An 18,683-nucleotide genomic window follows, 5' to 3' on the forward strand; every position below is an offset into this window, starting at 1 on the left:
CTATTGCCAAGTGTATCGCCTGTGAGTTTCTCAAGATAAAAATATTCTCAGGCAGCTAAAGGCATTAGAACAAGCTGTTTTTAGATGGTCATCCTCCAGTTAGGGCCTCCGCAGGCCAAATCGGGAGAGAGTCTCTTTGCCTTCAGTGTCCCTATCACTCCAGTTTCTGGTCCTCAGTGGTGTCCTCTGACCCTGGGTATCCAAAGATAAATCTGCACAGGCTTTCTCTGTGAAGGTCATTGCTTCTTTCAACATCACCAAAGGACCTTGTTTCATTTACCTGTCCTTTAGTATTTGGATCCCAGATGATACAAATCCCCACACTCACATGATGATGGACAACAAAGGATAATAAAATTCAGTTTCCTCGGACATTTAATCTTCAGGGTAAGAGGCATCTGAATTCAAATTCTCCCTCCTAGCTGTCTGACCTTGGGCAAAGTATTTAAACTCCTTGGGCCTCAGGCATCTCATGTGTAATTTGAAAGAAATAAATTACCACTCAAAGGGTTTGGTTTTGCATGTGGATTAAATAATATTATGAATGCAAAGCCCTTTAAGTACATTTTAAAATAGTAGTTATTGTTTATAGTAGGAGGAACCCAATTACACATTTTAATTCAAATAACCTTTAAGGGGAATCTGATGGGACCCTTCAATGAGCAAGAGAGGGCTGGTTAGAGGATGCCTTTCAGAACACTTACAATTGCATCAAAGAAGTGCTGTCCCCAATTTAATGTAATCCCAATCAAAATCCCTGCAGAATTTTTGCAGAAATTGACAAGCTGACTCCAGAATTGATATGGAAATACAAACCACCTGTAATAATCAAAGCAGTCTTGAAAAAAAAAAGAGCAAAGTCAAAGAACATAAATTGTCTGATTTTAAGATTTACTATAAAGCTACATTAATCAAGAATAGTACTGACATAAGGATCAACATAAAAATCAAAGGAATGCAATAGATAGCCTAGAAATCAAACCACACTTAGATAGTCACTTGATTTTTGATGAAGATGCCGAAATAAGGCATTTGGGAAAGAAAAGTCTTTTTAACAAATGTTGCTGGAACAATTAGATATCCATGTAAAACAAAACAAAACAAATAAACAAAACCTCCATTCCTACCTTACACCATATACAAAATTTATTCAAGGTGGAGTGTATCTAAAGATAAGATCTTTTAGAGAAAAATATAGAAGACTATCTTCAGGAATTAGGGATATGGGAAGGTTTCTTAGGTCATAGAAAGCAATAACCACAAAAGTTGATTAATTTGACTAAAACAAAATTAAAACTTCTGTTCATCAAAAGCTCACTTAGGAAAAAGAAAGGTAAACAACAGACTGAGGAAACATATTTGCAAAACATATCTGACAGAGGACTCCATACCGCATATGCAGGGTATATAAGGAAATCAGGCTGAGTGTGGTGGTTCACTCTATAATCCCAGCACTTCGGGAGGCCAAGGTGTGAGGATTGCTTGAGGCTAGGAGTTTGAGATCAGCCTGGGCAACACAGTGAGACCCTGTCTCTACAAAAAATTTAAAAATTTGCTGAGTGTGGTGGTGCATCTGTAGTCCCAGCCACTTGGGAGGCTGAAGCTGGAGGAGGATGGCTGGAGCCCAGGAGTTTGAGGTTACCACGAGCTATGTTTGCCACTGCACTCCAGCCTGGGCAACAGAAGAAAAGAGAAATCACACAACTCAATAATAAAAACACCAACAACTCAATAGAAAATGAAAAAAATATTTGAACAAACATTTTGCAAAATAAAACATACTAAGTGACCAATAAGCACATGAAAAAGTACTTAATATCATTAGTCATCAGAGAAATGCAAATTAAAGCCACAATGAAATACCACTTTAACATCCATGAATATGGCTAAAATTAAAAAGATTGATAACATTAAGTGTTACCACGATTGTAAAGGAACTCATACATTGTTGATGGGAAAATAAAATTGTGCAATCACTTTGGAAAAACTTTTGGAAGTTCCTTATAAAACTAAGCATATGCCTTATAACTGAATATTACCTATGACTCATGATTCCATTCTTAGGTATTCTTGCAAAATAAATGAAAACTATCTTCACAAAAATTCTTGTTTATGAGTGATCATGGAAGTTTTATTCATAGTAGCTCAAAAGTGGGAATAAACTAGACATCTATCAAAAGAAGAATGGGTAAACAAACTATAGTACATTTACACATGAAATATTACTCAGCAGTAAGAAGAAATTAATAGCTAATATATGCAGCCACACAAATGAATCTCAGAAACATTCTATTTATGTGAAAGAAGCCATAAACAAGAGAATATATACTGCATGATTCCATTCATATGAAATTCTAGAGTAAGTGAAACTAATTTCTGGTGGAAAAAATTCTAACAGTCGCAATCGAAGATCAACTATTAAAGGGCATAGATACTGTTCTGATCTGGATAGAAATTTGGGTTACAAAGTTGTGTGCATTCAGTAAAAGTAAGTGAAAATTTTCTTTATGCACAAATTTATGCATTTTATTATATATAAACTATAAACCAAAAGAAAAAATTTAACAAATACTAAATTCTAGTTAATAATATGCACACTGTCTGCAATTTGCTTTGAAAGACACCCCTAATCAGGCAGATTAAAATATAGAAAGAGGGATGGATAGACAGTTATGGGATAAAGTAAGCATAATAAAATGTTAATGGCTGAATCTGAAAGGTGTTCATATAAAATTATTTCATGAGTATGTTTGAAGTTTTTCAAAATAAAAGGTAGGGGAAAAGTGTTGCTCGTTGCCTTTATTTACTTGCAATTACTCAAAGAACTCTCACAAGGCAGTTTCCACATTGCATTCTTTAGTCTTCTGATTGATTATATTCTATTTATTCATTTGTTTAACAAATAATTTTAGGGGCATCTGCTATAGAGTGGGTATTGGAATGGGCACTGGAGATCCAGTAGTGAATAAGATCATTACTTTGCCTGAAAGAGCTTACATTCTAGTAGGTACCAATATATAATGAGCAAATAGACTGGTTACCAATGGTGATTTGTGTCATAAAAGAATCAGTCACAGGGCTGAGACTGAAGGTGTAGAACGGACCACCTACTCTACGCAGGACAGTCATAAAGGGCCAGACATGTAAGCTGAAGCTGTTGGTAGAGCTTGGAGAAGAGCAACTCAAGGTGAACACACAAAGTGTATACAATTCTGGGCATACCTCAACAACTGAAAGACTAGTGAGGCTGGCCTGGGAGTGGATTACAAAATGAAGATGGGGAACTGAACTGGCAGGTACAGGATCAGGTGGACCTTGAAAGTCATGACAAGGTGTATTCTAAGTGCAAAGGAAAGCACTGGAGACGTTTAAACCAAAGTGTGACATGATCAGATTTATATTTTAAAATCAGTGTCCCTGCTGTGAGGAGAATGCCCTAAAAGGAATGTGAAGTTGGATGCAGTGGCTGATGCCTGTTATCTCAGCACTTTGGGAGGCCGAGGCAGGTGGATCACCTGAGGTCAGGAGTTCGAGACCAGCCTGGCCAAAGTGGTGAAATCCTGTCTCTTCTAAAAATACAAAAAATTAGCCAGGCGTGGTGGTGCATGCCTGTAATGCCAGCTACTTGGGAGGCTAAGAAGGGAGAATCGCTTGAACCTGGGAGGCAGAAGTTTCAAGGTTGCAGTGAGCTGAGGTTCGTGCCATTGCACTCCAGCCTGGACAACAAGAGCAAAACTCTGTCAAAAAAAAAAAAAAAAAAAAAGGAACGCGAGTGTCCAATGGGGGGAGGGAGAGTTAGAAAGACCAGATGCCAGATGATGAATGACAGTAGCCCTGGCCAAGGTGGTGAGAGTGGGCATGACAGGAAGTGGATTGATTAACGTGTTATATTTTGGCTGAATATGACTTTTGTGTTCTAGTTGTCCAATGATATACAGGTAGGTAAATAGGTAGACAGATATAGATATAAATATAGAAAAATAGATTATATATAGATACAGATCTACATGCAGTTTCTGACTAAATGTCATATTGTGCCCTGAAGTCAGGAAGGAAATGAGTTTTTTAAAAGTTTTTCAGTCTTGGGAAGGCAGACAGGGCAGTGCAGGTGAAGCATCTTTTCACCCATCTTCCAGGCCAGGAGTGCAGGTGGTTTTTGCCATCTTATTATGCTAGTGGACTGCATATTAAGATCTTTCAAAAATTAGTTTAAAAAAATAGAGTCCTGCTTGTTCAAATGAGCTAAATTAAGTGGAGATTTAAAAATCAGAACATCATATTGTTCATGGTAAATACACACAGTTTTATCTGTCAATTAAAAAAATTAAAAATCATCAGTATTATTATCAGTGAAGCTGTGTTGAAGATCATTGCTGTTGGAGAAAATAGAAGTCTGTTTTGGTTTGTTTTTTTAACTAATCCTCCAGATTGCTTGTCAGTCTGTATTAATCAAAATCACCAGATACTACTCAGCACTGTTCCACTTTGCTCACATAGAAGCAGTCATAGTATTTCATCTTTAAAAAATTATAAAATAAAAACATCTTGGCAATCTGGCTCACACATCTGTCACTGCACTGTTTGCCAGGGCTAATTTGGCTCATTTGGTTAAGTTAGTTGGCCAGGCACATCCCTACACTGCTCATACTTCACCTTCTACCCTGGGAAGATTTCTGTTCTGAGGACGATCTTCTTTGATGGAGAAGCTTGCATAGCTGTTCTTCTCTTCAAGACCTCTAAATATTATTTCAAAAACTGGTTTTGTTATTTTTCGAACCAAAAGCTAACTCATGTTTCTATACAAAGAACTGTACTACAGTTCTGTTTACCCTTCTACTGTGAGGCGTATTCACATTTGGTTGAAGTGAAAAAGCTCTGTCTTAATTGGATATATCAGAAAAGGAAGACATTAAACTAGCTAGATATGCGAACTTATTTTCATTAGGTAATTGCCATCGAAGGTCTTAAAGAAGATAGAATAATCTTTCCTCAAACAAGAAATTATAATTCTTAATAAGACATGCAAATAAAAATCTAATTCATGGTTGTACATACTGGGCCTTTATGCCTCACTATTCTTTTCTGTGGGCCCAATATATTTTCATGAAAAGAACTACCTCATAGCTCAAGGCCTATGGCCTCCCTGTGTGGAAAGAAGCTGGCTACTGAATCCTGCTTTCCACCTAAGAAGACACGATTACCTCTCCCCGGGAAGGATCTGTGCTGCTGAGTTGTTGCTCTGATGAAATATAATGGATGTACTACAAAACATCAGAAGTTTACCTGGTCGCCTTTGCAACTAGAGTACTCATGCAGGGTGGTTTAGCTAGGGATTGAGGGGAAGTGGTTCACACAGGGTTGGACTAAAGTCTTTGGTTTCCTTCTAACTTGTGGTCCAGGTGAGGTGGCAAAGGCCATTCCTCCTCCATTGTGCTGTGTTCAAGAAAACTGCAGAGTTAAGAAAGAACAAGGACCATCAATCAGGACTTCTGGGACTTTCATTTTAACCGGAGTTGAAAACACAGGGGCTTGGAGACCTTTTTGGTAACCCTTTAAACTGAAGTCAAAGGGTTCAAAAAGAAAAAGGAAAGTCTATGAAATATATACTAAAGGCAGAAACCACAGTGAGAAAGGGAAGTAATATGTGATTTGGGATAGATGCCTTTGACATATTCATTGATCTCAGTGACTTGCAGAGTGCTGATAGCACTCTGGCCTCAGGGTGAGGCGCCTTGCCAGCTTCCAGATCAAAGGAGTGCCTAGGTGCTGAATCCCTGGCGTACTCCCAAGCAAAAGTGCCTGGAGCCACATTTGCTAATTACAGGTTGTGTTCTGCTGTTTCCAAACAGGGTGAAAGTGACAGAAGTTTAACTGTGAATAATTACACACTTGAATAAGTATGTGATTAGCACTATTTGTTGTGGTTGGGACTGGAGTGATGGGACAAGAATGGAGTGATTGCATTATTTACAGCTTAATTGTAGACAAGTAATTACTTGTGTAAGCTGATGGTGTGGGGTCACAGAGGACCTGCAGAAGAATGTAGATGATTTGAAATTCGACTTCTCAAGCCAGTCACTGCGCCTCCCCCATCCCTTTTGAGCTTGATAAAGAGAACCAACTATGCATTTCTTGAATGAAATGCTTAGGAATGTTAAATGTCTTGTTCAGTCTAAGCAAAGGATCAGTGGAGAAAAATCTCAGCTTCCAAAGTAATAAATCACAAATGCCACCTAGTGGCTTTTAGTATCCAGTGGCTGCATTATCTGTAGAATGTAGCTATAGCCCAGTTAAGGAGAGGACTTTTCTAATGGGGGAGTGGGTTGTTCAGTTATGAAAACTGGGTTGAATGGCCCAGGACTCAAAGTCCTTCAGCTTGCCACTCCCTTCACTCAGCTCTATCAGAACATCAGAGCTGAAAATTACCCCCACCTTCCACCATTGTAACTTCCAGTGGTGCAGTAGAAATTTGACTGCAAATCACCCTGCAGTTTTTATTTTCCCCTAAGCCTCTAACATAATAAACGAGGAAGTTAACAGCTTTCATGATTTGTGAGTAGATTCATGGTTGCGTTTTGCTGGCTGCCACTTCTCATTCACAAGGTGGTTGAAAGCCACTTCTCCAATACCACATGCCTGGTTTCAAGTGTTCAGGTCTAGATTTAAATCTGGGGGGATTCTGTTGTCATAAACCCTCCCAGGGGGTGTGCAATTTGAGAAATGTATCGAGAAAGGTGGGGTTGAGAGAATGAACAGCCCCTCTCCCCAGCTTGTTTTTCTAATTTTGCTAAAAATAAATAGACAAGTCAATTTTCCTCTAACAGCTCAACACTGGACAAGTAAAATTCTTTGACTAAGATGCAGGAAATATTGCTGTAAACCCAACAGTACAAGCTGGAAGATAAACAGGCCTACTGTGTTGCTCTGTGTAGATGCTGCATTTCCCAACCAATTGAAACCACTGCTTTTCTGGTTGTAACACCAGACAAAAAAAAGCAATGGTGATGCTCCCGTTGTTTTAGGCCACAGATTCAAGATTATTATTTGTAGGAGGTGGTTACTTTCCATTTGAAAGAGCTATGATTTCATCCGTCATGCCATTTATCATTTCCTATTTTGGGTCAATTTCCCTCTGCACTTGGAGCCCTCAGCAGAGTATCCATGCCACTTCTTTGTGGCACATTCTCTTGCAGATGACTACTCCTACCCTACCCAGGGCAACCTCTTCACTCCTAGGATTGCCCTCACTCTCCTGGATACTATCACCTCTCAAAACATATCCAATTAGATTAAGCACTTTCTTTTCACAAGGATACCACTTACTGGTATGATACCAATATCATATCAGGGAAGGAGTCTCTTTCCTTCTCTAATTTGGGGACATTACCCTTAGATGGTGTATTAATCACACTTTTATTTTCTGTATTTCTGAGGCTTTGACTCCTGGAACCTTGCCGAACCTGGAGAGACTGACCCTCCTAAGACAAGTCAATTTCCAGAGATAACAAAAAAACTCACTCCTTTGCGACCTTTCATGCGCAAACTAACCAATCTAGGACCCAGCAACCCACCGCCTACTCTATCAGGCTTTTATACTCTTGGCCACTACTCCCCTCCTCTAATCATCCCAGAGCCAACAAGAACACTGGAGAAGTCCCTATACTCCAGAGCCCACGCAAATTATTCAGGCTACGCAATCCTACACCAGCTTACCCTGCTCAGCCCATTCCTTCCTAGGGAAACCACAGTCGAGGCTTGTGCCCATACTTGGCCCTCATTTCCTTTGCCTCCTGACTGACCCTGGTGCTTCCCAGTGTGACCCTGGGTGGCATGATTTGCCCCACCCCCGACAGGAACTTGGAGTAATAATCTTTTCAATGGCAGTAGTCTTCTGACCTTTTGGCCTCACTGTCCCTGAATAATAATACAATCTATTTTTTTAAAAGCAGATAGCCTTTGTCTAAACCTAACCATTCTTCTCCAGAATGCTTATTCCAGGATATCACTTCCTCTTTCTTCCTTAGAGCTCTCATCTCAAAAGCCCACTGAGGCCGGGTGCGGTGGCTCAAGCCTGTAATCCCAGCACTTTGGGAGGCCGAGATGGGTGGATCACGAGGTCAGGAGATCGAGACCATCCTGGCTAACACGGTGAAACCCGTCTCTACTAAAAAATACAAAAAACTAGCTGGGCGAGGTGGCGGGTGCCTGTAGTCCCAGCTACTCGGGAGGCTGAGGCAGGAGAATGGCGTGAACCCGGGAGGCGAAGCTTACAGTGAGCCGAGATCCGGCCACTGCAGTCCAGCCTGGGCGACAGAACGAGACTACGTCTTGAAAAAAAAAAAAAAAAAAAAAAAAGCCCACTGAAAAAAAAAAAAAAAATCTTACAGTAGGAAAGCCTCATTTCATCAGAAAATCAATTGTGCCGGGCTGACACTTGTCAGCTTCTTCCTGACTGTTCTCCTTGCTCTGTCACAAACCCCACCTCTGACCACCTAGGGGGATATTCCACTCTCAAGGATGGACAACTGCTCCATCCCACCTCACTCTGTCCATGAAAGGGCATATCTCTTTTCTTAGAAAAGGTTGGCTGCTTCCTTCCATTCCCCCAATTCTTAAATCTCCTACTAATTTGGAAATGACCCTTTTGAAGCCATTTATTATCTCTTTCACTTCACCACTGAGGCTGACTTTGTGATCGTGTTTGTTTTGAAATATCTAAAATGGGCTGTATATTTTGACAAAAGGAGACAGCTTTCAGTCAAAGAGTAAAGGGCTGAAATGGAAATGCCAGTGCAATGGGAAGCTCACTGGAAGGTCAGCTTGGAGTCTGACCTTAGCACTAACAAGGACAAACTGAGTGACTGTGGCCAAGTCACAACTAATCAAAACCTTATGTTTTCAAGTGTAAACTGAGAAATAAATCAGAGGATATAGCAAGAGTCATTAATGGAAGGGACACAGTGCACCCTTCGGGAGCAGCCCCTCTTAGGATACCCACTTTAGGATAATTCTGAAAGGGTCAAAAAGATGCATCATTCCACCTTGAGTAAAAAGTCTCTTTTCAACATGCTTTTTGCCTTTTATGTAGTGATGCCTTCTGCCTTTCAGGTTTTAAAACCTGTATGCCCTTGATCCTACTCCTCCCTCCACTATTGCACCTCCTTGGAAATCTGAGAGACATTCATGTCCCAGGAGTGACCAGCATGAAGAGAGCTGAAACTCAGCCCCATTGCACAGCTGGCTCCCAAGGATCTATCATGGGTAAGTAGTCTCCAATCCTCCCAGTACCTTAGGGAGCTCATTTTGGATTTTGTATCCTCTGTAGGACAGGTGACAGTGTCATTCACATAAGGGCTGGTTTAGGTCACACTTTCCTTATAAACAAGTGAACAGAACTTTGATCTCTTCTTCCCTCCCAGATCTTCTCTATTTAGCAGTTTTCTATGATACAAACGCTGGCTCCATTTTACATGTTGATGATACTGGTAAGGAAATTCAATTGTTACCAAAATGCTTTCCCACAGAGCTGTGCTTTCTAAAACAACAGAAAAGGTATGCTTTGACTGAGCACAGACATATTTCAGGTTGCCGGACACCAGCTTAGCCCTAGCCATTGTTCAGAAATTCAGTGAATAAAGCAGAGTGTTTTTACCTTCTCCTCTTTTCTTTTCTAGCTATACCAATGGTGGAGAAATAAGCCTCCTATCCTAAAGGAACTAAGCCTACTGTATTTTTAAAGTTAATATGTGTTAGTTATTTTATGGAAAGGGGGCAATGAGAGGCTTTACGTTGTCTTTGACTTTCATTTCACAACCACCAGTGTAAAATGTGCTATCCTTCACCACTTGAGCAGCCAGCCACTAAACATGCCAATCAGAAGAGAATGTTAAATTGCTGGCGACTGCAACGGCATAAGCTATGTTTAATCATTTACTTTGAATCTGTTTAAGACGATAATACCCTAGCCTATAAGAGAATCAATATGTTGCATTAAAACAGGATTTGATGTCGCATAATACAATATTTAAAAGCACAATGGAAGAGACTCTCAGAAGAACAATTCAGCCCTGAGTAGAAACAGATAATGTCTGCTGTGATTTCCACCCCCCTGTTTTTAAAGAAGTGATTTTTTTGAAAGACATATTTTTGAGAACGTTCTGTTCTATCAAAACTTGTAAACTATATGAAGTCATTGAGCCCAAATGCCTTTAGATTAGTCTTTAAAGAAGCACATAATATGCCTAGGAGGCAGAGCAGTGTAATCAAAATTCTCGTTTTAATGAAGTAGAAGCTCAAAATATCATGAGGTACCATGCCAAAGCAACAAGTGAATGTCCCAGGGTACTTGTTGAAGGCAATTATCACTCTTCCTTACTCATTTTCTGCCTCCAATAAAAACAGCAGGGTCTCTGGCTTGGAACCAGGCTGAAAGGAGTAGCAGCAGTTCTTGAGAGGATGACAAGAAAGAGGAATAGAGTGGAGACTGGGCCACCTCTCCTCCCTACAGCTTTTAGGTGGTGAGTCAAAATGGCTCTGTACCAAGCAAACTGGAGATATAACTGAGCTCACTGAGGGAGTTTCCAAGGGATGCATCCTCCAAGACCTCCTTATGCACTTAGGTGATAGTGCCAAGTGTTTGCATTTAGTAAAAAAAGGACTTTACTGGGATCCGGGCTTGGCCACTAATTTGCTGACTTTAAGGATTCAGCTCTTCTAAAATTGTATGCAAAGCCATTTTCTATTCCGCAAGGACTGCCTGGGAGTTAGTGAATCAATGACTCAGATGTGCTTTGAGCTCCTTGGCAAGATTCTAATATCCCAAAGTGTTGTTCTATGTGAAAGATATCCTGACTCCAGTTGGTTCAACAGCAGTTACATCTAATGCCAATCTCATTGAGCTGGGACAGGTAGAAGACTGGAATTTCCTCTGTTCAACCACCCTGTGACCTAAGGCAGTCTGGCACAAAATGGTTTTGTGGATGGATGAGCATCTGTTCTTATTTACAAGGATGCCACTGAGTACTGCCACGTTCATTTCCTACCTCCTGGGAGTTTTGTGAGGTTTATCATGATTATTCCAGCAGTGCACCAGTAAAGACAAGAGATTTGGAAGTATAAAACATATTTAGTGTTTGCTGGTGACTAACATATGCTTTCAATTTGCCACTTACTTTAAATATGTGATTTTCTTCATCACTGAATTCATGTTGAATGTGCTTAGAAGGTGAAAGTTGGTGAGGCAAAGCATTTTGAAATTGTTCTGGTGATTTTGGTTTGTCTTTAAAGCTCACATTGTTCAACTCATAGGTGGACACAAAGCTTGCATATCCTATTAACAGAGGCACACGTATGTTGTGGCTGTTCTCAGGATGTTGTCATGTTGCTGACCTCAGCCCTTTCTCCTCCTTTCATTTCCCTTTCCCAGGGTAATTTCCACTGTCTGCATCCATGACTTCCACTGAACTCCAGATCAGAATGTATACCATTATGTTCTACAGCTGCCAATCACTCCAGATCAGAATGTATACCATTATGTTCTACAGCTGCCAATCAAAGGATAAACTTTATTTTCATCCTAAAATTTATATTTTTCCATATAACTCTGAAGTTTTGGAGTTACACTTGAGCCTTCTCTCTTTCTCATTCCCAATGTCCACTTAATTATCACATTCTGATAGTCTATCTACTTACCATCGTATACATCAATTTCCTCCTTTCTATCTATACTTGCACTGTTGTCTGGGATATTGTGAAAGCCTCCTGACACTGCTACAGGCTCAGTCTCACCTCCTTCCAATCCCTTAATTTGCTGTCAGAATGATCTTTATAGTACAAAACTCTCATTGTACTTAAAATCCTTTAAGAGTTCACATTGTTTTAAAAACAGAGCCATGCTGTTTCATGTTTCTGTCCTTGGGTAAATTGTTATTTATTTCTAGAATGATTTTCCAGCCACTTTCACTTAAAAAAATAAGTTTAGCTATTACGTGTGCTTCAAATGTCAATTCAGGTATTCCCTAAAAAATCAGAAAGTTTTCTCGGATTAAATGCCTCACCTAGATTAAATGCCTCTTCCTCTGAGCTTTCCAAATACCCCATGCATACCTAAATCACAGCAAATACCATACATTGTTATTTTACAGTTTTTGGCTTACCTGTGTCCTCTCCCTCCATCACTCTAAGGACTCCCAGAGTCCTGGTATTTTTCTTTTGTAATCTATTTCTGAAGCCCAATAACAGCCACAATCAATTAAACCAATAAGAAACTTAGATTCTGAGTGGGCAACCTTTCTTTCACCTTGGTGGAAAGTATGTTTTGCCTGTGCAAAGAATGACAAGGCCACTTAATGTTATAACGGCTAGGGGATAGGTTTCTGATTTCATGTTCTAGAGGACTGAGTGAATATATCATCAGAAAGATTCCTGTGAATCTAGACAAAACAGATCTAGTAATCTAAGTCAAGAAGTGGATTAACATTGTTCCTAAAAACACAAAACGGAAGAATGGTTGGAAGTCCAAATGAAGTGTGGCTGAGAGAGGAATGCTCACTTGGTATTCCATTAGTCTTCCTACATTCCCATCACTTTTACATTAGATCTGGCCAGGTAACCGGCACTGGCAAATAAAATATGACCTATGTCATTTTCAGGATAAGGCAGTGAAAAGTCCATGTATGAGTCTTTCTTCTGATGCCAGGGCCATTGAGGAGACAGTGCTGTACATGGTGCATCTATAAGAAGGTAAAATTCTATCTATTTTTTGAGCAACAGTATAAAAGAGCCTTGTATAGAATGATGTCAGTAAAACTAAAATGTTTTTCATTAAACTTCTGAGATTTTAGAGGTTGTTTGTTATTGTAGCATAATCTAGATTTTCCTAAGACAGAGAGGATTTAGAAAAAGAATAAAATGTAAGTGTCCTTTTAAAATTGGACAACAGTAACTTGATGCAGATAAGTTGATGTGGTCTTTCTCCAAGGATATTTAGATCAAAATTCTTCTAAGAAATAGTATTGAGAGATAATTATCCATAAATCTCTCAGTTGTCTGTATGACTTGTGAGCAGACTTACAGACTGCCTTTTTCTGAACTATATTTCCAAGGATGTTTGTATAGTGAAAGTCATTGGAAAATAGAAGTAGTATCCCTTTTTGGAGCAAAGAGCAAGGTTGCTTTCAACCTTGGAAGAGACCTTTAGTTTCTGTCTCCAACTGCATATTGGAGTTGACAAGAGTTGAGGTTGACAAGAGTTGAAGTTGAAGTTGGAGTTGAAGATGACAAGAGAAAGTAAGAGCTCAATACTCTCTATCAGAGACCACCTCTCCCTGTAGCCAGTTGGAATGCCCACTAGAATTCAAGGAAAGGAGGACATTCCAGATAAAGTATAGGGAATTCTAAAGACAGGGCATTGAAGTCAGCTACAAATGTGCTTCCCATCTAGCCTGGACATTTCCTTACAAAGAAAAGAAATTTGCACTTTAACTAGACTCACATTTCATTAAGACCATAATAAATGAAAAAAAAAAAAAGATGAACAATTAATCTATAGGTGCAATTAATTAGGAAAATCAATCAGATAATTGAGATCACAATGTAGATTTAAAAAATTTGAAATACCTGATATGAATGTCTATATTGATCATGTTAATTGAATATCTTTCTTGGGCATAGGGAAACAGCATGTTACATGGCAAGAGTAATGCCTTCTTGAAACAAAATCACCATGATGACTAATGTTTGACTCCTGGATAGGTGTTCTACAGCAGGGTCTTTAAATAATACCTATAGCACAGATAACCCCTCATAAAGAAACAATACCTTTAACACAGATACCCCCTCATAAAGATGTTTATCTTTATCCTCCCCAGTGATCATGTTTCTGCAAAATAGTTTGAGACATAATCAGCTGCACATGTCATTACCCTAAAAGCTTGCTATATAAAGAATATTTTCTGGAGAGTGGGTGCAGGGATCCACCCTCCCTCAGCCACTTGAGATATTGCTTCAGTTCACAGGTTCCTAGTAAATATTTTCTTTCTCAGAAAACCGGATTTGTCAGCCTCTTTCTTTGGCCCCTCAGCTTCCTCAGCCTTAAGAGGTAGGGTTGTCTATACTTGCTCACTCCAGTAAAATGAGTGTCCTTCACTTTCTACTCTTTCAACCCTGAATGAAACAGCAAATATTTGGGTGCTTGTGAGTTGTGGGTTAAGCACAGAAGGTGAACAATATTTCAGTATTTTCTTATAATTGATGATAGCTCAGAAAATGTGGTTGCATATCTTATTTCTTTTCCAATTTGAAAAATATAAATGTTTGTTTATAATATGTGTGGAATATCAAAGTAATGATGCCTATTAAGGTAGCACCTTTTATTCCTAATGCATTTTTGCATGGATTTATTCCAAAAGTGAGATGATTCAAATGTGCTGTGCATTATATGAAGAATGCAAACTGGATAATACTTCTGTAGTTGTGGATCAAGTGTTGGTGCTATGTTTCTATTTGTGATACTTGTTGAAGCCAATCTATCACCATCTGGCTTCAGTCTGTCTTATACAGGTTGTCTGGATTGTTTAGAGTTAAAGAGGGCTTCTAGCCATGGCCATGATAGTATGAAGATAAATGCAAATGATTTTTAAAGTGATAGAGCCCAAGACCTTGGTCTCTTCAGCATTGGTTTATTTAATACAAAGAACATCTCCTAAGGCATAAGGATAGGACTTCCAGTGACCCTAAATTTTAGATACCTCCAGGAAAGTAGTATCTAAATATTATCATTAAGATAATATTCTAGAGTACTCATCAGTACTGCTTTCTGATTATTTCCAGCTCTCTACCTCCGAAATACTGAGTTTATTTTACCTCCTGGCTCCCTTGTGGATGTAGGGACGATGGGACTGGTTCTGGACAATGCATTGTAAAGGAAAATGATGTGTGTCAACTTAGGACTGAGCATTTAATTGATTGTCCAAGACTTCCAAGTCTTGCTGTGTTCTTTGGCATATACACAGTGATGTTTGCAGTGGGAGCTACTCTGTTAGCCTGGGTGTCTGAATGACAATGATATGCAAAGCCTCCTTGTTGATCTATGATAGGTATGTAGCTTGAGCAAGAAATCAACCTTTGTTGTTGATCATAGTGTTGCTTGTTAACGTAGCATGACCTAGCCTGTTCTCACTAATGTATTTTAAATGACCCAAAGTTACATTGGCAGTTATACAGTTGAAATGTCACAACTCCTTTATAGTGTTATTATGGTAAACATTTCTCATTGATCCTTGCACTCTTTCCTGTCAACTTCAGTCAAATCCTTTTATTTGAGCAGAGGAAGCACTTTTGTTTTCACGGAACCCTGAGAATACTTGACATGAAAGAGGTTCTTAGGGAAATCCTTAATGGAAAAATGGAGGGGATTCCATTTCTGGAATATCTACCCTTTCCTCCTGATAATAACAGAAAAGGAAATATTAGTAAGATTGGGACAGTGACAGTAGCAACCCAATTGGATATTAACCTGATAAGATTTGAGATTGACTCTGGTTTTTACTTTATTGGGTATACTGAGCAAACTCATACTACAATATTTGCTTTTATATATGCTAAATATAAAGGAAATATAAATTTTTGAAGATAGAAAATGTTAAAAGTACACAAGCTAAAGAATGTTTATTTTCAAAGCCATTAACCATTTAGTGAAAGGTAATTTAAGGGAACAAATGGATCATAACATTTTAGAGTTATAAAGAATATTAGATGTTATTCAGGTCACTTTCCTGACATCATATGTGAGGAAATTAAAGCCCCCAAAGGTTAACTGAATTGCTGTGAGTCCAAATGGTTATTTGATGGGACGACTTGATTTAAATTCATTGTTTCTAAACAATGCAACCAAGAAGCCATTTATTGGGTATGGCTTACCATGCTTTATTCTGCAAGACACTTACACACTGAGCACAACTGCATAGACCATGGTTGCTTCTTCAGTTGAAGACTATGAATGGATTAGATGGGAATTTATGAAGACATTGGCTTGGGGAATTTTGCTCAGTGGCTCCATTAATTCCTGCAAAAACAAAGCAACAAATAAAAACAAAACCTGACTGAACCAGCTAGATCCTTTTGGAAGAGTTTGAGTACAAGAAATACTTAAGGTTACCAAATGGTAGTTGGAAAAAGTAGAAAGAGAGAGACGCTGGAGTCAGAGGAGCTGAGTCATGAGAAAAAAAAAAAAAAAGACTTACAGACTGCTGTTCCATTCTGAGTAAGAATTCTACTGTTTATTCACTCTGGTTTGTAGTCTAAAGCTAGACTACTTCCTGAGCTACATTTTGCCATGTATTCCTGTAAGATTAACTCATTGTTTTTGATAATCTGACTTTTAAAAAAAAGTTATCCTGAAATAATTAGACAAGCCCAAGTTTCCTCTGTTGAAAGTATGCAATAACTTCCCTATCTTGCTCCCACAAACAGAACACCAACTACAGCACATAGCATACACTCATAGGGATCCCTTTCCAATTCCTTTTCAAATAATCTAACTGGGGTGGGGAATATTTTTCTAGGGAAACAGAATACTAGACATAGATACTCTGCAATTCTGACTTTTGCACATAATTCAAGGCTATTTGTGCCTTGAAATTATGATAAAGACCATTGTTATTGCTGTTAGTGGTTCCTCCTAAAGCCTCTTTCTCACAGTAATTGCTCACATACAGTACTTACTGTGTTCCAGGACTGTTTCCAATACTTGACCTATGGTAGCTCATTTAATCCAGGGTAAACCTATGAGATAGTTGTTGCTATTGACATTTCTATCTCAGTATTTACATTTGAGGACACTAATACCCAGAGACATACCTTGCCTAAGGTCATATATCCAGGAAGCAGTGGATCCCGGGTAGTCTGACTACAGAGTGCAACATCTAATCTCTTTGCTGTTGTGTTATAGTAACTTAAATTACCAGTACATCATCTATTTTTCTCCTACTAAGGAGAAATTATTAATGCTGTTAAACAGTCCACCATTATAATCATCATATAACTAACAAATAGATTCATTTCCAATCATAAATTTGATCATTAAACTACTGGTCATGGTCAGTAACGTTTCATTTACAAAGATAGTTTTTTTTTTTTTTTTTTGGACAAAGTCACACTGGAGTGCAGTGGTGTGATAGCTCACTGCCACCTCTACTTCCTGGGCTGAAATGGTTCTCATGCCTCACCCACCTGAGTAGGTGGGGTTACAGACATGCGCCAACACAATGCTAATTTTTGTATTTTTGGTAGAGACAGGGTTTCGCCATGTTGGCCAGGCTGGTCTTGAACTCCTGAGCTCAAGTAATCTGCCCGCCTCGGCCTCCTGAAGAGCTGGAATTACAGACATGAACCACTACACCCAGCCCAATGATCCTTTTTAACATTCACGTTTGCTGATAAATGACTTGGAGTGGAGAAGGGTGGGATATGCATCCTCAGCTGACAATGAAGAACACAGAGTTTACTAACTGTTTATATTATACTGCAGGCCAAGAAACCCAAAGTGAAACATGGAAATTAGAAATAACTCTTTGATTTTCTCAAGATCTCAGGGATTTATAAATAAGCATGATAAACAAAACATTCCCCTTTGGTCTCTGCAATTGACTGATATCTACATGTTGCATGAAGGCATTGCTTTCTTTCTATATGTCTTCATGGTTAAATGACTTAACTCTTTAACAGCTCTCACTAGAGTCCTTGCTTGATTGACCCATGATCCATGATCCATCCAGTTTGCAATAACACATGCTTCTCCTTTCCCTACCTACTGATTAGCACCCAGCTAACTTCTCTACCCTGGAGGATCAGGTGAAAGAAAAACATCAGATGGGAAGAAAAGTGGAGAGAATGATTGAGCCTGGAACCTCAGCATGGCATTATCCACATGGACTGTTTTATCAGTATGCCTTTTTGTAACCCCAGATAAGGGAAAACTGTAGCCAGAAAAAGATGAAAATGGGGAAATTCAACCATTGCAGGCATTTATTCTTATCTTTTGTTTTTATAAAGAATGACAAATAATCTGAGCATATCAAAATAATTGCTTTGCATGAAACCCAAATTTACAGTTTGCATATACGCATTTTCTGTTGCAGAGCCACTAATGTTGTACTGATGCCCTATATTACCACTCACTTGGGAGTCTGGGGTAGGTGGCTGGGGAAGGGGATAGGAGGAACAGAGGGGAGAGGGAGAGAACTTGAATAGACTTTTGAGATTAGTAATCTAATGCTCCTTCCTGTTTCTTCCTTCTCCTAATAAGGAAAGTGAGGCTCCAGGAGGTTAACCGACTTGCACAAGGTCAGATGAGCTCAATTGTCTTCTAAACTCCACGTGGAACTTTTTTCATTTCCAGCTTTAAATTATTTATTCAGTTTTTTGCCATTTTCACTTCATTGAAATGAACTCTCTCTTCTTGCTATTATATCCTGGAAGCTATTTATCCAACCTGATTTAATTGCATTTTCATGCAATTGTATTACATTTTGCAATTGCTATTACATTTTATATTCTCTGTGTTTTTTATGCCCTAGTGCCAACTGTTAGCATCTTCTGTGTCCTGCTTTATTATTGAATTACCCCAGGTGTTTCTTAGGCCAGATTTACTTATATTGTAACACGAAGTTAAAAATAGTGACATA

At 38.9% G+C, this 18,683-nt stretch overlaps 1 long non-coding RNA gene across 3 annotated transcripts in view; it reads left to right on the forward strand.

Annotated features, from left to right (window-relative positions):
- The first annotated feature begins 3,105 nt into the window (after positions 1 to 3,105).
- Positions 3,106 to 18,683, forward strand: part of LOC108544654 (uncharacterized) — a 36,577-nt gene continuing 20,999 nt past the window's right edge. For 2 of the 3 annotated variants that reach the window (XR_001889915.1, XR_001889916.1), the window contains exons 1-3: positions 3,106 to 3,187; positions 9,109 to 9,261; positions 12,651 to 12,741. This is a non-coding gene — a long non-coding RNA (uncharacterized LOC108544654). Of the gene's footprint in view, positions 3,297 to 9,108; positions 9,262 to 12,650; positions 12,742 to 18,683 lie in introns of all 3 variants that reach the window. The other variant, XR_001889917.1, reaches the window with a different exon arrangement.

This window comes from Rhinopithecus bieti, unplaced genomic scaffold (genome assembly GCF_001698545.2).
Source record: "Rhinopithecus bieti isolate Rb0 unplaced genomic scaffold, ASM169854v2 scaffold_21703, whole genome shotgun sequence".
In the NCBI taxonomy this organism is placed as follows: domain Eukaryota; kingdom Metazoa; phylum Chordata; class Mammalia; order Primates; family Cercopithecidae; genus Rhinopithecus; species Rhinopithecus bieti.